We start from the raw sequence: 22,262 nt of genomic DNA, 5'->3' as shown, positions 1-22,262 counted from the left end.
ACAAATTACATCCAAACAGGAGTACCCAAATGACATCAAATAATAAATAAGAATCTTTAAATTTTACTTAGCACAGCTGGAGAGTCAAATTTTTAAATATCACTGATATTTTTAGCCCCCTCTAATTTTAGAGTACAAAGAAAATGCTAAACCATGAGGGAAGAGAAGATGACAGCATTTATTATTAATTAACTCACTCATGTATTCAACAAATACAAAGTGAATATCTGACTTTTTTTATATGAAAAACTTAAAATACTTGTCCTCAATGTCTCATAATTTTCTAAATTTTCAGAAAACTGTAATTAGCCTGTACAAAAAATTTGATCAAAATGTACTCTTTAACAATTGGATGACTGAAAGAAACAAATTTCAACAACAGCCTGAGTTAGCTCACGTGTTCCTATATTTTATCAAATAACTTTATGTCATGAACTTGTCATCAAACAGGGACAGCCTGTGAAATAAATTATATCCTCTTACCCAGTTCCTATTTATGTTCTCAAAGAACATGAATATATCCTCTTTTTTCACACCATTGTATCCCCAGATCTGAGTTCCTGCTTCCTAGAAGTATTTGATAAACACTTGTTAAATAAATGAAGAGTAAATGAATGAGCCATACTCTTCTCTTCAATTTTAGTATTTAAATGCAAATTTTGAAACTCTGTTCAAATTGATAGTGCACAACTACCACAGAAGGAATGCAGGAGATATAGAAAAAAAATAGTATATTAGAAAATAAGTAGAAATGGATGCTCATTACATATATTAAAGATACAGTGCAACTCTAGAAAGTAGTTCACCCTTTACTGGGCTCTACAGTGTTGTTTTATATATGAGTTTAACCCATGGGTAAATTTGTCCTAATGTGAGATAAATTTTAAACATGAAATACCATAATGGCAGAGTTTGAATAAATTATTCTTACAAAGATTTTTGCTCTTTAATAGCCTGAAAGAACGTCACAAAAGATTTGTGAGAGAGATTTTCTTTTCACCTTCAGCTGAAGTATGTGGGCTGGGATATATGGGGTAGTGTGTTTATGAGAATTTGAAAATTACACAGAACATAACTGACTTCTCAAGATCAACTCTTTAAAATCGCTTACATACACAGAAGCAGAGAAACACACCTTTTATTTTTATGTAAGTGAATTTAAATAAATTATCATTTATGAAATTACGTGGATTAAATGTTTGACTCACCAAAAATGTTCTTCAAAGAGAAAAGTCTACTTCAGAAGAATGCATGTGTCAGAAAAGAAGCCTGTTTATTGACTTTAATGCATTGTAATGATGTTTTTACTTTTATTTCCAGTATATACTATTACCATAGTTAATATTAAATAATTATATATATATATATATTTTTTTTGGTAGGGACCATATTTTTTTTTTTTTATTATACTTTAAGTTCTAGGGTACATGTGCATAACGTGCAGGTTTGTTACATATGTATACTTGTGCCATGTTGGGGTGCTGCACCCATCAACTCATCAGCACCCATCAATTCATTATTTATATCACGGTATAACTCCCAATGCAATCCCTCCCCCGTCCCCCCTCCCCATGATAGGCCCCAGTGTGTGATGTTCCCCTTCTCGAGTCCAAGTGATCTCATTGTTCAATTCCCACCTATGAGTGAGAACATGCTGGTGTTTGGTTTTCAGTTCTTGTGACTAGTTTGCTAAGAATGATGGTTTCCAGCTGCATCCATGTCCCTACAAAGGACGCAAACTCATCCTTTTTTATGGCTACATAATATTCCATGGTGTATATGTGCCACATTTTCTTAATCCAGTCCGTCACAGATGGACATTTGGGTTGATTCCAAGTCTTTGCTATTGTGAATAGTGCCGCAATAAACATGCATGTGCATGTGTCTTTATAGCAGCATGATTTATAATCCTTTGGGTATATACCCAGTAGTGGGATGGCTGGGTCATATGGTACATCTAGTTCTAGATCCTTGAGGAATCGCCATACTGTTTTCCATAATGGTTGAACTAGTTTACAATCCCACCAATAATTATATTTTAATTTTAGTTCTTGCAAAATAAAAATGGTTAAAATCTTACTTGTAAGTAGAGTATTCTACTGGCTAATATAAGTTTCCTATTTAGTGTTTTATTACAATGTATTATGTATGCAATCATATTTAATTTATTTGTTTAAACCTATAACCAGTATAGCCTAATATTCACTACTTGCCTAGAAACTGAATGTATCTTGGGATTGCAGACATAAGCACCCTTGTATCAGACCTTCAGCTGGCCTGATAAATGGTCCAGTGTTTTTTTTCAAATCAGCTGGGACAAGTCAGGTGACAAATGATTTCCATTAGCTTCAGCAGAATGGAAACAAAACAGATCAATACAAATGATTTGCAGCAAGTTTAGATCATAAATTTCCTTTTGCCCCTGTACATCTTTTTAATATAGAAGCTTTTTCTTTTCATAGCAGAGAAAAAAGTCATTAGAGAATTGAAAATTCTAGTTACAGCAAACTGTCTCTGATTTAAGGTGAGACCATTTTAATGCACTATTAGTTTTATCCAATGGTACATAACAATATTATTTTAAAATATGGCAAACAATAAAAATGTTAATAAGCAACGTTCCAGAAAATTAATTTTACCTGTAAGCTGTGTAACAACCATAAAATGCTGAAGTCTACAAAGTGAGCTTTTTGTTTCTATTTTAAGACCCTCATTGTTTGAATATTTTTCTTTAATTCTATTTCTTAACCATTTGTGTTATAATTAGTTTTTGATCAGCAAAGGTATCTTCACTTCCTTGCTTTGTGTTCTAAAGATGTGGTACTACCTTTATGTATTATGTTTCAATGTTAGCAAATTATAGAAAAAGAAGGATGGGGAAAGAAGGAAGAAGAGTATTTAAAAAAAAAATCAAACCACAAAAAGCAAATTAGGGTTATTTACCTTTTTCCTAAGTTATTCCAGTATATATAGATTCTTACATAGTCATGGAGGAATTTGTAAAGACCCATAGAAACACACCCAGTAATGTCCAAGGGAGTCCTGGCAGTTAATAGAATCATGTATTTATATGATTTTGTAGACCTATAAAGGCTGAGCATAAAACTATCAGTCATGTTACATGTACCAAGAGCATCCACTCTGAACAAGTTCTGCTATAGCCAAGGAAAATGTATGATGTAAGTGCCATTCAATGCACCCATGGGGGTCCTCTCACTGCTGTAATAAGCAGATAGCTTTTACCTCAGTATAGAAATGGTAGTTCGAATTCATCACCACTACATGAGAGAGAGAGAAAGGCTGGGATACACGGGGCGCTCTCCAGCTGACCGTTGTTGCTGTATGAACAAGCGCAAGGGGACAGTATCTCAGCTTCCATAGTCCTTTCTAACAAGTGAGTTAACCTTTCTCAAGATTATAACTTATAATTTAAATTTATAATTTATATCACAAGCATACAGCAAGAGAAGATGATTCAAGATGAAGATAAAAAGAGAAACAAAAAACAAACTTGCTTTTATGACCCAAATAACTTGAAGGAGTTTCAGCTTTTTTTGGCTGGTAGGGGAAGCGCACATGGGTGTGAGATTAGGACAGGGATACATTTATCCCCTCAATAGCATTTTAAAGTTTACAAAGTCACCCAACTTGTCTTAGTAGCATGAAATAATTTTTCTGGACTCGTAATTTCATTCATAGAGTGCTCTACTCCTTGTATGAAAACCCGTGTTTCAAGCCTGACTCCATTCTTTATTCTCAGTAAGATACCTAAAAATCATTTAAATAGTTCATCATCAGACTATTATTTGAAAATCAAGCAAAATAATATCCCCCCTGTCTAGATCCTAATGCCTATCGGCATCTGGTTTTCAAACTGCCCTAATGAGTCCAAAGTGTGTATGAGTAGAGCATAATGATAAAGAATGTGGAGTCTCCAGTCAGACTGCTTGGATTCAAATCCAGACTTTGCAAGTTACTAACTTTGTGAATTTTGGCAAGTTGTTTAACGTCTGTGTGACTCAGTTTCCTCAACTGTGAAAGAGCGATAACAAGCATTCCTACCTAGTAAGATTGTGGTGAGGATTAAGGAAGTTAATATAGTAAAGTGCTCATAATAGCACCTAAATCATGTCTTCCTATCTGTTTTAGCTATTATTATTACTACTAATAATAGTATTATTGTTATATTATTGGTGTGTGTACAAGAATGTCAAAAACAATTTGAAACAGGAGCTGAAGACTTGCAAGAAGGTAATAGAGGATTAGGAGTCTTATTTAAAAAAATAAAAAAAATAAAAAAGCTTTTACCTTCCAGGCACTCACTGACTTTTGTGACATATTGGAGAACTTTAGTTTGGTTCTCCTGGGAAGCCAGCCATCATGTAAAATATCTGAATGCCAAGAGGCTGCTATGATGGAGAGGACTTGTGTAGTCTCATTGGTCACCTGGTTAAGCTGAATTCCTTGGTGAGCCCTAGCATTAAAGGCCATGAGAATGAGCCGTATTAGATGCATATTTAACTCCAAATATCAGATGACTGTCCCAGTTGACAACTGACTACAACTACGTGAGACATTTCAAGCTGCCCAGCTAAAGCTTTCTTGAATTCCAAACATGTAACATCATGAGCAAAATAAAAGCGTTCATTGTTTGGTGGTGTTACATTTTGAGGATTTTTATCACGCAGTAATAGCAACCAGAACAGCATCAGCTCTGTTCTCTGCTCCTACCTTCTTTCCATGAACCCAACTTTTTAGTCTTTTAGTTTTCCTGCCTCCTATGTACCTTTGTGGCCCTCCAGCTAAGCTCTTTGCCTGGAATCATAGTCCATTACCTTGTAATGAGCATTTGCATTACAAAAAATGTAACTAGCTATCAGTTCATCTTTCCAAGATATGACTCTGGAATCTTGCTTTCTCATATTATCTTTTGTATTGCCTTGAAATAACTTTTCTTTTGTTCTACTTTGTTGTAAATGTTATTTGGCTTTTCCACTTGTAGAAACATTGGACTACAGCAAGCTATTCTTTCTTAGTCAGAAGCAAAGTTATTATTTGCCTTAATAATGAAGATTGGATTCTAAAATCATTATGGACTCAATTCCTTAATTGTACGTAAGGAACTAGAACTTGACTCATTAAAATTCAAAAGATTTTCTATTAACCATAAATTATTCAGAAGTCTTCTACTTCTTAAACCTAGTGTACTTCAATAACATTCCCTCAGAACAAAACCCATCTTCTTCAAAATTTCTTACTCTAAAACTAACAACAAGCCATTCATCACCATCAAGACATCCTCTGAGTCTTCTTTTACTTTTTTACAGAGTCAGCTGATGTTCTTTAGAAAGAGGACATTTACTTTCCTGTGGAGCCAGCATTCCATGAGTGACCACCCAAATGACTCCCTTGCCAGAATTCTTAATTCATCAGCTTTTTTCTGTAAATCCTCAACCTGGGTTCAGTCACATATTTCCATTTGCTCTTCCAAATGGAATTCACAGTTAATTGAAGAAATGCAACAACACGTAAATTGGTGCTAATGCAACCTTACAGTTCTAGGGGCCTGTGCTGACAGAGGTGGACCTTCAGTACCCTGCCACTTTTTTAGTATTATATATTCTATATAATGCTGGAGGTTCTAGATAGTGAAGTAAGTCAGGAGAATAAATAGATATGCATATTTAAAAGGAATAAATAAAATTTCACTTTTGTAAAATAATATGATTGTACATAAAATTCAAAAGAACACTTAGGTAATTTTCAAATTTGTGTAAGTTTTTATAAGGTAATGAGCAAGAGTAAACAAACAGACATATATTGTATTAGTCTATTGCAATAATTAACAATTAACAATTACATATTAAAATGCAATTTAAATGTTATTAAAATATAAGGGATCTACAAATAAATCAAACAAACATACAACTTATTTGGACAAATTATAACATATCACTAGAAAATTTTTTAAAAATCTAAATTAATAAAGTATTATGTTATGATCAGGATTATAAGATTCATTTGTAACAATGATAATTTTACCCATATTGATTATAGTTTAAAATTATAACAGATTTGTAAATCCTAGCCAAGTTTATTTATTTTTGAACATTGAAAGGATAGAATTTGTCAAGGTTCCCTTGAAGAATAACAATGTGGCATGACTTGTTCTACAGATACAATTTTGTAATATAGAGTTACAATATTTAGTATACATAAAATCGTTTTAGTAAATGGTAATGAGAAAATTAGATACGCTTATTCGGAAAAAGAAGACTCAAATGTGAAGTCATGTCAATATAGAATAAAATACAAAAAGCAAAATACTAAAGGATCCAAAAATTAATATATATAAAGATATTCATAACTTCAAGGTATATAAACAATTTCCTTTTTTTGTTTCTAAAGTACAAATTCAGTTTATTCATCTGTTTCTGACACAGTACACAGGAGGCAAAGTGTTTCACACCATAGACTTCACTTCCAATTCCCTGGAATGTTCATTTCTTTGGCTTGCAGGAGAGACTAGACAGGAAAGCCAGGCTATGCTTAGGCAACTAAAATGAGGTGGGGGACAATGCTAATGTCATCCTCACAGGGACGGCCACAGGGACTGTTAGTCGCAAGCTGGTTTTCTAGACCTGTTAGCTGGAAGTATGGGGAGCACCATTTCTGGAAGCTCAAGCTATGTTGGGCTTCAGTCATCTCCACCGCACAGGTACAGCAGTGCTTTCTGGGTAGTCGCCCTTAGTATCTTGCTGAATGTAATAGTACAGGGACTTGCCATACTTTCTCTTGAATTCAGGCCTAATTTTCAACATGTCCACTTCACTGCGGGAGACCATGATTCTGATCAGGACCTTATCTCGAATCCCCTTGCCCTTCATGGAGTAGTACACTCGATCAGCAAAATACAGGGTTTTGTTCTGAATGCACTGGACCAGGTTCATGAAAGCATTTTCCAGGTCTCCTGCAACCTCTTTCTTGATGCTCTCTCTTGATGGGCTGTAGCTCTTGTACCTATCAAATACTTTCTGGAGGTGGGACACGGTCTGCTCGGTCATGATGCTGATCCACTTGGGAACATCAGTTCCTTTCCTTTTCACTCCAGCGTCATAGAAATCCCAGGCATCTTGGTCAATCAGTTCATAATAATGACAGAGCCATCCTCTGCTCTTCTAACCTTTGCCAGGGCAACCATCAGCTTGCAGAAGTCACCATATGTGTCCAAAATAATGTCCTTCTCCAGATCAGTTTTGTACATTTCCTTGTAAACTCTGTTAATTTCCTGGAGCTCCTGGTTGGTTGTTGAGCAGATGATCTCAACGAGGGAGTCCTCGTCAGTTCCCAGCCCCTTCATGGAAGCTTTTAGCGCAGAAGCATCATACTGAGCAGGTGTGTTCAATAAGCCCCAAATCACCATCTCCAGGTGGCCAGATAAGGCTGATTTCAGTGCTGATGCAAGTTCCTTTTTGGTCCTTCTCTGCCAGGCAAATGCACTATCCTGTCTCTGAGCATTCCTCCTGTTGGTCAAGATGTTGACAATAGTGACCTCATCCACACCTTCGGTCTTGATGGTTTTTTCAATGTTCAAAGCATCCCACTCAGCATCAAAGTTGGTGGAGGCTTTGACTGATCCAATGCACTTGGAGGGAGTGATCACCCTCCAAGCTGAGCTTGCACAGGATTTTGTGAATAGTATACATTTTGAAGGAAGCTGGGCTGGGTGCTGAGAACTGTGAGCATCCCCAGATGTTGAGCAAAAAATTTTCGACAGAACACAAAAAGCACTGATCATTAAATTTATTTTTATTTTTATTATTTATTTTTATTTTATTATTATTATTATTATTATTATTATTATTGAGATAGACTTTCACTCTTGTTGCCCAGGCTAGAGTGGAATGGCATGATCTCAGTTCGCTGCAACCTCTGCCTCCTGGGTTCAAGTGATTCTCCTGCCTCAGCCTCCTGAGTAGCTGGGACTACAAACACCCACCACCACACCCAGCTAATTTTTTCTATTTCTAGTAGAGATGGAGTTTTACCATGTTGGCCAAGCTGGTCTTGAACTCCTGACCTCAAGTGGTCCACCCACCTCAGCCTCCCGAAGTGCTGGATTACAGGTGTGAGTCACTGTACCTGGCCTGATCATAAATTTTAAATGTAAGTTTTGGTGATAAAGATTTGATCATAAAAAAGTTAAAGTCTGAAACCATATTTGAAAATTATAAATAAAAGACACATAATCAGAAAATCTAAAGAATTACAAATCAATAAGAAAAATATAAACACAAAAAAGGGTAAAAAATGTGAATAAAGAGGAAATTGGCATGTACAGTAAAACGACTGAAAAAAGTTGTTCAATTTCATTGGTCATCAAGTAAAAGAATATTAAAGTTTCAATAAACTGCACCCAAAAAGAGATAAAATTAAATTCCAGGTGTTTGTTTGAATGTAGAAAAACTCATACTATATTTTTAGGGAATATAAATTCATGCAATCGCTTTGGAAAGCAGTGTGACTTTCTAGTAATTTAAAGATACGAAAATCCCAACTATTTCCTCATAGCTATATAGACAACAGGAATGTATTTATATGTGAACTCAGAAATGTGTTCAGAATATTCACAGCATTTGTCATAAAAGCCCTAAACTGGAAACTGTCCAAATGTCCATTAACAGGAAAGTGGGTGTATACATTGTGGGTATATTGATCAACTGAAATGCTTTACAACAATCACAAGAAAATGGAACTACAACTACACACACTAATTTCAATTGATCTCACAAGTATAGCATTAAGCAAGAGAATTCAGACCCACATTTATGTATAATGTATTATTCCATTTATATAATGCTCAAAAATAGACAAAACTGAATGATTCCATTGAGTTATCATTCTTTAGGTAGCAATGGTACAAAGAAAGTGAGCGGTTATTACCTTGACATTGAGGATAGTGATTGCCTTTAGAAGAAAAGGAGCAGTTTGTGATTTGAATGTGTTTGCAGGGTGTTCATATTATTTCACATCTTGGCCTTGAAAGTGGTTATAGGGGTGTTAACTATATAATAAATTTTTAGCTGCACATTTATATTATATGCAGTTTCCTCTATGTATTTTTAATTCAGTGTAAGAAATTATTAGAAATATTGTCAGCATCTCGTGTCTTATATTTTTCATCTTTTTCTTCATCAATCTCTGCCAATTATAATTTTATTTTAAAATATGATGAGTAAATATAATTAGAGGAGTAGGAAAAAGAATGGAAGCTACTAAAGTGACGCTGTGGAAATTCTTCATGGTAAGAACAATTTTATGACAAACACTCACTGCTGCCTCAGTTAAGGGAGGTCATGTTTAACCAGCCTTCTGAAATTATTTGAAAATATTACACCTATAATAGATGATAGAAATTCAATGATGTAGTACTCTTGTATTTTTCTTCAGGCAAAAAGCCATGTTACACATGATAAATTAATGACTAAGGTAACAAGTTATTGAGTAAGAGGTTAGAAATAGTGCTGGATAGAAAACTGATAGCAGAATTCCTTTTACTCACAGGCTAAAGCCATAAAATCCCGCCTCTAGTGTCTTTTTCTGCAATATTCTAACCACGAGATAAGCCATCCTCTAGGTACTGCTGAGACCTTAAGGACTGAAGGAGTCAAGGAAGTCAATATTCTTTTAATCCTCTACCTTTAAGGGCCACCCTATTTAAAAGTTGTGCTGACTTTCTTTCCTCTCTCTCCTTTCTTGCCTCTCCTCTTCTTCCTTAACTTCTCATTCGTCCCCTTTTCTTTTCCATTCATTTGTTTTTTCACCTCCCTGTAAGGGACAGGAAGTGTGAAGCTTTCCAGCCAGAGAAAAGTAAGACTTGCCAGGTGTTTAGTAGTTCTGTTCCTGTAATCTCAATATATTGCAAGTAAAGATTTTGAAAGTAGAATCATCTATCCTATTTTTGAAATTCAAAGACTCAGATATAATTTGAATATTAAGATTAAAAATTCAGTAAAATTTTATTCATTGTTATATGCAATAATTGTCATTTTCTTAGGGAAAGTAAAGGAGACATGTGACTTGCTATTTAAGTACTTTGCTTTAATATACATTAGGAAAAATCATTATATTTGGCAATCATCAAAGTAATTTGGGCAAACACACTTTTAAAAGACACTATAGAAACTGTTTTTTCCTGCATTGTACAGTTTGGTGAACTATAATAATCACCATAATCAGATTATTGCCAAGTCTCCATCTTATTTTTGCTTTCGAGACTGGTTTCTATAATTTATTTGTTAGCTTACACACACACACACACACACACGCGCACACATTTTCACACACACATGTGTAATGTGACTTTTTGCCTGAAGAAAAATACAAAAGTACTACATCATTGAATTTCTGCTATCTATTATAGATGTAATGTTTTCAAATAATTTCAGAAGCCTGGTTAAACATGACCTCCCTTAACTGAACATACCATGTTCACAAACATAACAATAGTCCCCTTTATCTGTAGATTATATGCTTCAAGATCTCCAGTGGTTGCCTGAAACTGGATAGCACTAAACTCTATTTGTGTGTTTTTTCCTATATGCATGGAACCCTGTGTATGTTTTTCACATACATAAATATCTACAATAAAAAGTTTAATTTATAAATTAGGCACAGTAAGAGGTTAACAACAATAATTAATAAAATAAAATAATTATAGCAATATATTGTAAGCAAAAGTTATAATGAATGTGATCTCCTTCTCTCTCAAAATGTCCTATTATAGTTACTCACCTATTTTTACACTGCTTGACTGGGAGTAACTAAAACCAGGAGAAGTGAAACCACAAATAAGGGGGAAATACTGCACTGTGAAAACTCTCTTGTGAGAAATGTCATAAATATTACATATTTTTCTCATATTTCAGATTGATAATATAGACAATCTTTTTTAATTAATTAATTGAATTTGTAGAGATGAAGTCTCACTATGTTGCCCACGCTGGTCTTGAACTCCTGGGCCAAAGTCATCCTCCCACCTTGGCCTCCCAAAGTGCTGGGATTACAGGTGTGAGCCAATGCACCTGGCCAGATAGTATCAACAAACTTAATTATACCAGAGTTGGCTTTCCTTGCACATTTTGAATGAAGCCATCTTTGAAACATTGAAACACTTTGCTCACATACGATTTGTTTTTCTAGTGCCTTAATGCTAAATTTGACTAATTTATATTAGGAAATTAATTGGATTCAAAAATAAAAATTATCTTTGCTAATAATAATTGGAAGAAAGAACTTTTACTCCAATGAACACAAATATCAAAATTTCAAAATTAATGAGAGGTTTCCTGCATATATATCATGTATAGAGAATAAGGGATGTCATTTCCAGGAATATTTCCTAATGTCCAAACTGAATTTGTTGCCTCTGCTCTGTACACCATTTATCATACTTTATTATTAATGTCTATTTTATTTTCACTTCCCCTCCAGGTCAGCACTGTTCAATAGAATATTCTGTGAAGACAGAACTGATCTATATCTGTGCTGTCCAATAGGTTAGCTACTGGCCACATGTGGTTATGACACACTTAAAATACGGCTATTCTTAATCAGAATGCACTGTAATATAAACTACACATTATATTTCAAAAACTTAATGCAACATTAAAATATATAGCATTAATATAATTTTACATAGAATGCATGTTGAAATGATAATATTTTGAATATATGGGGTTACATGAAATATATTATTATAATTAATTTCACTCAATTTTTCCTACTTTTTAAATAATGACTACTACAAAAATTTAGAATTATGTATATAGCTAGAAATTATAGAGTACTGTATCTCTATGGGGAAGCATGCTTTATGTCTGCAAAAAAAAAACCATTTTTCTATATATGGTATTTTGTAACAATATATTCTAAGTGATATTTTAACTTCTATATTCTATTAAATAGTGGTGTGCAGGTCATAATTTACTTTGGGCCTTTTTTTCCTCTTTTAGTGTTTTTATTTTTTGCATTTTTTTGATGATTGCATTTTTATTGATTTGCATCTTATAATCAATTATGAGTTAGGACCAATAAAACATGTTTTCTTTCTATGTTTTGCCACATAAAAGCACAGTGCAAATCAGTTGATTCTTAATCCTGTGAAAATATCACCAAATAACTAAAAACAGTGTATTTCAAAACTGCTTGAATTAGTGTGCTGGCCAAAAGGATTATTACCCAGAAGAAAGTGTTAGCAAATACTTAAATAAAATGCAACTCTCTAGAGAAATAATTGAGGCAGATCAGTTTCTCCTTCTCTTTGAATATTATTATAATCACTTCAAATAAGTCTATAGTATTGACTTTAGTTCGCATAAAAGAGAATTTGAATGATGCCTTGAAGTTCATTGACAATATTTCTGACTAACAATCATACAACAGATTTGCACTGCATATTCACATTGGTTGGAAGGAACGCTTGGGAAATTTTGAGAAAAGAAAATTTAAGAAAAGTAAAATTATGTAAATACACTTCGATGTTAAGGTTTTTTTTTTTTTTTTTTTGCTCTTTAATTTTAAAAATAATATCTGAAACAAAATAATACAAACAGATGGTATCTAATCAAATAGCATGGTCCATGTTAAGCCACCTCCAATTTCACTCCTAGTAGCAACTCATTCCATTTCTGTCACTTTAATATTTCTGGTGATTTCCATATAATTCTTCGTCATGTGTTAACATCTTTACTTCTGAATTTATCTAATTTAGAAAAACATGTATTAACACCCAACTATTAAAGATAGAGAAAAGCCTGCATCATATTAAGCCCTATTTTCCCGTGATATACTCCCATAGTCAATAGTGTACTATGTTTAATTTTGTGTAGATTACCTTCCTATCTTAATTTAAAAATTAATTATCTCATTAACTTATGACAGTGTCTCTTAACTCACCTTGTCTTCACACTAGAAAATAAGGGTTTTAGTACTTCCATCTATTCTTCTTTCTCTTAATAAATGTATTCCTTCCCTCTTCTTTTTCTACCGTTCACATTGCTAGACTCTTTCTTTCCTGCAACCATAACCAAGTGTTTCAAACACTGATTCTTCCATAGGTTCTAAAGTTGAAACCCAACAGCAACATTTATACTTCTATGACTATGTGAATATTATCTACAGCCAAGTTAGACAAACTCTAAGGCTATATATCTTTACCCTCACTTCATTTATCTCAAAAAGACAAAAGTAATTATTTCTATTTTTTAATAAAATGCATATATCTTGCAAGTACACTTTTATAACAGTTTCTGTTACCTAATTTTTTTTTTTTTTTTTTTTTTTTTTTTGAGATGTTGTCTCACTCTGTCGCCCAGGCTGGAGTGCAGTGGCGGGATCTCAGCTCACTGCAAGCTCCGCCTCCCGGGTTTACGCCATTCTCCTGCCTCAGCCTCCTGAGTAGCTGGGACTATAGGTGCCCGCCACCTCATCCGGCTAGTTTTTTGTATTTTTAGTAGAGACGGGGTTTCACCGTGTTAGCGAGGATGGTCTCGATCTCCTGACCTTGTGATCCGCCCGTCTCGGCCTCCCAAAGTGCTGGGATTACAGGCTTGAGCTACCGCACCCGGCCTGTGTTACCTAATTTTACCAAAAATTTCCTGGGCTTTTCTTCCACAACCTACTTTTAAAAACGCAGTTTCACGTGGCTTGAATTATCAGAGTTAATAATACGCATTCCTGATAGAAAAAGAAAAAACAATGAGTTTTTATCTATATGAAATAGTAACAGTGTTGAGTTTATAGTAGATGCTGAACAAATATTTGTTAAACGAATGAATAACTCATTTTTCAAAGAAAGTTTTAATATCTAGATGCAGAAATTTTTGAATTCAAGAGTAAGGTTCTTTTTTTACTGAATGCAGTAGATGAGAATAAATTTTTAAAATGATTGTTAATTACTTTTGATGTAAGGATACTAAGAACTAACTGGATTTTTTTTTAGGTCAATGATTTTAATCACATAATTCAAACCTGAAAAATATTTGTATTACAAATGTGAATTTTTTACAATATGGGAACAGCTGACCACAAATTTAGTAACAGCATATTAAATTAAGCCATATTAAATTAAATTAACACCACATTTTCTAATTAAAATAAATTGAAGAATATGTCTAGTCTTTAAATACACATGAAAATTAAGTATTATTTTAAGAGTATGTTGTGACTCTTTCATGCAGTAAAAATTATTAATATTTTCTTTTAAAATATGCTCTTTATCTTAAAACAAGGCATAATTAATGTGGGAGCTAGGTAGCAACTACTTTTTTTAATTTAATTTTTTATTTTTTATTTCATATTAAAAATAATTTTATTTTTTATTGTATCAAATATATATTCAAAATTATTGATGGGTTTTTAAAAGTAGTAAAATTTTAATAAGGTTAAAATTTTTAAATGTTAGTATTTTAATCAGGTTCATAATCCTGATGCTGATGATGAGGCATTACCCTAAATCAAGAGGTAAACCTTTGACTTTTGCTGTGATAGAGTTGGGAGCACTATATGAAGGGGTGGATGTAAAATAGTGATCTTGTCATGTCTTATTTGTAATTAATGGAAAAAATTCATAAATGCTCAAGAAATAAGTGAGTAATAAATGTCCATAAGATAAAAAGAAAATTAACTTTCTGTGTTACATGGAATATTCATAATTAGTGTCATTTCACTTCCATTCAATGGATTTTAAAGAATTTCGACCATCCTGGTATCTTCCAGATTGTTTTCATCCTCATAAGCCCAATCTATCCTTTTTCCCATTTTAAATGATTTGACATCTTGTTAAAACAGGACTTAAAAGAATTGGCTAAATATATCTGTAACTGAGCTACCATTCTTTTGAAGAAATGTTTAGTTTCACTTTCGGTGATTTAGAATCAGAAGCAGAAGTTCCAGGAGGATAAAATGGAATGTGAACAGTATAGACAGATTAGAACAAATGAAAGATACTTCAAAATCACTATGGGAAACAGTTAAGTTTTAACATTCATTGTCATGAAATTGTGTGATAGATGTTCACCGAACTTGTGTGATGCTCCCTGCATAGCAGGCACTCAAGGAAGGTGATTGATGGACTGGGAACAAGTTTCCAAACTTTGGAATTTATTTAGCATGTCCAATTGAGAATTTCTTTTTAAATACCACATTTGTTTCTAGTTAAGATTAACGCTATTCAATTTTTCAAAAAAATCACAGTTGCAACAATTCCCTAAGGAAATATTTCTTCACACGAGTGAATTTTTATCTGGCCTTATTTTATTTCACTGTGTTAGAGAGTGACAGACCATGAGGGAGTTATTCTAGAGATGACTACTTCAGGTAGTTGTGAATGCGTAAGAGATAGTTCTATAAATGATGGCACTTTCATTACAAGAAATTGTTCAAGTTGCCTTTCCATCTTGACTAATATTATGAAAGTTAAGTGGCAAAAAGTCAAGGAAAAAAGTTGATATACCTTAGATCAACTACTGATCATTGCTGCTTTCTAACATATAGAATTAACAGAGACATAAAATAGAAAATTCAAGTTTTGGGTCCATTACATAAATAAGTTTTACTAATTCATCACAATCATAGACACACTGGCACAAAACAACATCCTGTTGATATTCTATATAAAATGTAGAGTGTTCACTAATTTTAATTTGTTTTGTTCTTTCTTGTGAGTTAACTGATTGGTTCACTAGAGGCAACAGAATCTCTGAGACCATAGCAAACACATATCTCATACAAGAATGTCTCATTTATGGCATTGATTTGGGAAATTTTTCCAGAATTTCCCTAAAAGCAGCACTATAAAAAATATAGGATACTAACATCTAGAATGATTAGACACTATATAATAAATAATATCAAATAGCAATCCTTACACTCAACTGACATTATAGTATTGTGGTAACAAACAGTTTACAGTTGGATGTCATTGTTTGCTTTTGCTGTGAAATAATCTATCCCAAACTTCAATGCCTGAAAACAAGAATCAATTCTGCGCACTGTCAGTATGGGTTTGAATCAGTTAAGTGGTTTTTCCACTGGTAAGGATGGAGCTTCCACATCACCTACAGTCAGCTTGGGCTGATTTGTCTAGAATGAACTAACCCACAGGTCTGGGGGTCAGTGCTTCCTATCATCTGTGGCTATGACCATCAGGCTACCCTGGGACTCATTCTCATGGTGGTGATCACAGTTGTCACAGAAACAACAAAGTAAGGTATATTCCAAAGCAGAAGCACATTGAAGTCCCTCCGTGTGTCACATATACCTGTTATCCCAGGGCTTGCTGTCCAAAGCAAGTCACATGACCAAGCCAAGTATAAATGGATTTTAGTCTTCTCAAGAGCATGGATACAGACAGCCATGATTAAATTGAGGGCTATTGCTATAACAATCTATAATGCTGGAATAATGGCTTGCTAAGTAAATACAAACAAATCAGGTCTTTATATTGTCCTAGTTGAATCAAATCAATGCATTAATTAATATATGCATTTTTCTTTATCCATTGGTTCATGAATGCATTTAAATATTTATTTATTCAATTCATGGTAAAATGTAGAATTAAAACACATGACTTAAATTTAAGTTCTAAGAAAGATTTATTTATTTATTTATTTATTTATTTATTTATTTATTTATTTATTACTTCCCCATGCCAATTTAAATATTTGGAACTGAATGCATAGGTACGCAGCAGAGATAAAAAAGATAGCTGGTCCTCAAGAGGCACTCTGAGTCCACACACCCAGCCATGTAAAATTGGCATGGAGATAAAACACAAAAAGAAGATTTATAAGAGATGAAACAGAAGAAAACATCTTAATTTTAACATAAAATAACCCTATACACAATTGTTTGTGCCTATATCCAATTAGAAATTCCTCTTCACATGCAGAGGAAGATAGAAAAGCTTTGACAAAATGGGACTAGGTTTGAGAGAGAGATGAAAAATTCCACTTGAGAAATAACTTCATATCAAATATTTTTAAACGATAAAACTCAGGACTGCATATACAACCTGCTTAGGTAAAATGGTAAAACACATGTAAACTGTAGTGATGATACACAGAAAGAATGAGGAAAATGTTAATACTCAACGTTTTAGTTATACTACACATCACGTTATTTATGTCTCAACTATGTCTAGGTAAAATATGTTTCTCAAATATCATTAAGTAAATTTCAACTTGACTTTCAAGCCAAATTATTAGTATTTCTAGAATATCCATCTCCTTTGCCCTGCTATAGAATTACTCTAAATGTAACTCTGAGTTGTCAAGCTTAGGAAATTGAAATGGAAATTTAGTTGTAGGCTGCTTTGAGCTTAGTTAGGAAGCATGCAATTGCAATTGAATGCTCAGCAGCAAACATTGCTTGAGCCTGAAGGCCTTTCAGTTTTTTGTTAAGCAACTCACGTAAATGATTAAAGCATATGGCAATGCTGTCTTTTCTTTCCTTCATAAATAAAAGAAATGTTAGTAGTATTTAACTTTGCCCAGAAACACAATGCTAGTGTCACTGCAAAATGTCAGCCCCATTATGAAGTTTAAGATAGATCAGGTCAGACTTGCATTGTATTTTCTTAATTGAAGAGAGACACTAAGTAATATATATCATGATGAAAACAAAGACATTGGAGAGTTTGAGGAAAAAAATTATGTTAACTTGCTATTTTACTTCTGAAACATATAAACTTTATTTTGCATGGTGTATTAATGTCTCAAAGGGAGAAATGCAATGGAAAATAAGCAAAATGAATAGAAAAGTTACTAATCTGTGGTATAAGTTTAGGAGGATTTCTTATCTTTCATGTAGGCTGTGAGATATCTCCAAACACCAAGAAATTAGACTTGCTAATATAATTCTCAAAATATTGGTCTATTGCTGATATTGTATTAACTCCTAAGGAAATTTAAAGAATTTAAATAACTCACTCAACGTTGCTCAATATAAACAAATAAAAAATAACACTAAAGTTAACTTTGTAATACGAACATCTGATTGATTAGGAAGAAGGTGGAAGAGGATAAAAAACAATTGGAATAGTAAATATTTCACATTTTCTCAAATTTGCTCGCTCTGAATTTGAAACTCATTGTGTATTTGGGAAACTTACCATTGTGTGGACCCAAAGCATGATTCTGGTTGTAGTTCCAACCTCTCTTAGTCTCCATTATTTCCTGCCCTTTTCATGAACCTTGCCTCATAAATCCCCAAACACTGTTGGAGAAATATGTTTTGAAGTACATTTTTTTTTTCTATTTCAATTACTCAGAGTTGGTTAATCTTGTTTGCCTCTCAAACACAAATTTGAAAACATTATGTTAGAGTGTGTTATAGGAAAGTGACCTAAAACCTGATATTGGTCACGGCCCAGGTGAGAATGAGAAGTAAAGACTGGTTCATCTTAAGATAATTGGATCTGGCAGCCTATAGTTTGCAAGGTGAAACCATTAATAAAATTATCTATAATGCACTGTGAAAGCCAAGTTTTCGGGATGGAGTTGCCATTACTACAGGAGAATATGCACAGCACAATGAACACAAGACCTATGGCGTGATGGGACTGAAATGAACAGGTCTAACCAGCTTAGAGAAATAAATCAGAAGTTTAGATTGCTAAATTTCAGAATTAAGGTATAGACTGAAACTCAGCAATTTTCTACAATTGTGCTAAAAGAATGACTTACCTCCTATGAGGGAAAACATGTAATGCCCCAGGTACTATTCTAGTTATGGGACAAACAACAATAAACCTAACTAGGAAAACTCCTCCAACTATAAAGAGCTATACTTAGCAGGGTAAGGCAGAAAAATAATAAAATTATCGAGATGAATAGATTAGATTAGATCGATAGATAGATAGATAGATAGATAGATAGATAGATAGATTGACTTATTTCATTTAGAGATAGATGAAAAGAAAGTGAGTACCAGAGAGGGGTGTCTGTGAGTGTATGGGTGTGTCTGGGATGGGAGTCTTCTTTTTTATACAGTGGTTAGAGAAGGTGACACTGGAAATTTAACATTTAAGAACAACTTAAGGAAGTACTGGAATGAACCATGTGGTTATTCGGGGGAAAGAATGCCAGAGGTATACTGATTAGTAAGTACAAGAGTCTTAAGGAAAGATCATGTCTGACATTTTATGGAGAAAGCAAAGAGGTCAGTGTGGTTGGAGCAAAGCTAGTGAGCTGGAGACTTACAAGAGATAAGTAACCACAGGCTATTCCTAAGGCTTTGGATTTTCTCAAGCCATGTGAAATAGTAAGCTATGAGTCTTTAAAGCAGAGAACTGATATTATCTGACCAACTTGATTGCTCTAGTAATAGCAGACTCTGGTAGTCAGGGTGGAAACAGTGACTTTTGTTAAAAAGGAAAAAAAAAATGTTATCTAACATTTTTGACCTGAGAAGTCAAAAGAACAGATCAATGACTTACCATGAAGGGAAAAATGTTGAGGGGATGCAAGTCAGTGGGGATTTTGAAATCATAAGTTCAGTATTGGATATTGTGATGGTTAATTTTAGGTGTCAATTTGACAGGGCTAAGGAATACTCAGAAAGATGGTACATCTGTGAGGGGACTTCTGGAAGAGATTAACATTGAATCTGCAGACATCTGAGCAAAGATCTCCCCAGTTTGAATGGACATCATCCAATCTGTTGAAAGACTCAATAGAGCAAAAGGCAGAAGAAGGGCAAATGTGCTCTCTGCTTGAGCTAGAACATTGATATTTTCCTGCCCTTGGACATCAGGGCTTCTGGTTCTTGAACCTTCAATTTGGACCAGAACTTAATCATTGACACCTCAGTTCTCAGGACTTTGCACTTGAACTGTGAATTACACTACTGGTTTCCATGGTTCCCAGGTCACCAGATTTAAGCTGAAACTATCCAAAGTAGCACTTTGGCATCCCTGGGCTTCCAGCTTGCAGACAGCAGATTATGAGACTTCTCAGCCTTCTTAACTTCTTTGGAGAACCCTGGCTAATACAGATTTTAGTGTTTAGAGTAGTTCTAGGAAAACAAAATTTTAAGGGTGAGTTTTCTGAATTGTTCCTGGGGTATATAGAACTGATTCCCTAATCTGACTAAAGACAATGATGACTCTCTTTTGTTAGTAAAGAGAACACTGATAGTCCATGGCATGAACTGTTTATAAAAAATATGCAACATATCTGTATTGTGTAATTCTAATCAACCATGTATAAGAAACAAGGGGCTAAGTGACTCTGTAAATGATACTTTCAAACATTTTTGGAAAACTAATGAATATAATTATGTTTGTTGGTTGCTTCTAATGTCACTGGATATGTCTATGGCCCTACCACCCTGAACACACCCAGTCTCACCTGATAACATCAGTGGATGAATTGGTAAAGAAAAGAATTAGCTCCAGGACTCAAATTCCTAGCTCAAGTACCAAATAAATGACCTAAGAGCATCTGTGTGTGTCCTGAAGGGGCCCCTTACTTTCTGTAGCTGAAGGGCGGGCTGAAATTGCTAAAAATTAAACACAAAACCTCTCTTGCAACTGGTTAAATTACAGTGCAAGTTGAACTCTCATCTTTGAATGATGTCTACTCTTAGGGTGAGGGTATTGACTGGAAAAAAGAGGGGATCCTATATATGTTGCAGTGGGGATGTGTGGAAAGATCTTGATGAAACTAGATACATTCACCCCTAAATTCTGGTAAGTCTTCCATACCAAGGAAGAAGATTTCTCACCCCAATGGAAGTGGCCTTCTAAATCCTAGTGGCAATGGTCTCTTCACCTCTGGTGACAATGGCAACACCACCCCCAGAGATATTGGTCTCCCAACCCCCAGTGGCAATGACATCACTACTCCCATGGGTATCAGTCTCTCAACCCTCAGTGGTATCTGCCTCTGTCTGTAGTTACAATAGTCTGGGCCTTTGTATCCATCCAAGGGGATTGACCTTGTCTTCCTTGAGCAATGAAAACAGTAATGGACTCCCCTAAGGTAGTTGCCATGTAATTTGAAGCTGATTTTCCTCAGGACACCCCTTATCACTCATCTTTGCTTCCAGACCTATAATTGGACTCAAGTTTCAGTAGACTTCTAAAAGTGAGGTATAAAATATGACCCATGAGGATGTAAGCTACACTCACAAAGCACTTCTTGAGCTTTCTAATTTACAAGACAGAATCCAGAGAATGTGTGTGATTATGATACTAACAGTATGGGGTAATGGTGGCAGGAAGATAAAGTAGGATCAGGCCATATTTATTGATATGTGCTCATTTAGCAGAAATTCTGCATTTAATGTTGTAGCATCTGTGGATAGAAAGGGTTCTATAGTTTGGTTGCCTGGCTAGAACAGGAACCAAAGGATGGTCCACTGTGAGCAAATTGGAAATGCTCGCTATACCTTGGTTTAGTGTAGAGAAAGAGATTCAAAGGCTTAGGAGGTTAGCATATTAGAATGAATTTACAATTTGATAACTACCCACCCACACTGGGAGGGTACAGAAGATATACTTTCCACCACTCTATGAGAAATAAATTTGTGAGAGACACCCCAGAATCTTTGAAGAACTCTGAGTTCACTCTTTCTGCATGTCACAATTCATAGTGGGAACTGCAGTCACTGAACTGGAAAATCTAAATGCAATGGGAGTAACTGGTTCCTGGGGTGTCAGAGACTAAGTGGTAGAACTCAACCACCAAAGGCAAGCTGGGGTTGGTTACTGTAATGAGCAGCAGGATGAAAGCAGAAATCAGGATAGTCTGACTTGCCCAGACCTATGGAATTAGCTAGTTTAATCATGATGTACTTAGAAGTGAAATAGTAAGATTATTCTTTTATTAAAACATATGTATTTTTTAATTGACAAATAAAAATTGTTTATATTAATCATGTACCAAGGGCTGGCAAGATGGCTGAACGGGAACAGCTCTGGTCTGCAGCTGACAGCAAGACCAACGTAGAAGGTGGGTGATTTCTGCATTTCCAACTGAGGTACCCGGTTCATCTCATTGGGACTTCTTAGAAAGTGTGTGTAGCCCACAGAGGGCAAGCAGAGCATGGTGGGGCATCACCTCACCCAGAAAGCATAAGGGGTCAAGGAACTTCCTCCCCTAGCCAAGGGAAGCCTTGAGGGACTGTGCCATGAGAGGGGCAGTGTTATCCAGCCTAGATAGTACGCTTTTCCCATGGTCTTTGCAACCCGCAGACCA

At 34.6% G+C, this 22,262-nt stretch overlaps 1 pseudogene; it reads right to left on the bottom strand.

Moving 5' to 3' along the window:
* Positions 1-6,697: 6,697 nt before the first annotated feature.
* On the bottom strand, positions 6,698-7,754 carry LOC104672184 (annotated as a pseudogene).
* Positions 7,755-22,262: the final 14,508 nt, after the last annotated feature.

Source organism: Rhinopithecus roxellana, chromosome 11, assembly GCF_007565055.1.
Source record: "Rhinopithecus roxellana isolate Shanxi Qingling chromosome 11, ASM756505v1, whole genome shotgun sequence".
NCBI lineage: Eukaryota > Metazoa > Chordata > Mammalia > Primates > Cercopithecidae > Rhinopithecus > Rhinopithecus roxellana.
The sequence above is the reverse complement of the archived record's forward strand: the minus strand, read 5'-3'. Positions and strand labels throughout refer to the sequence as shown.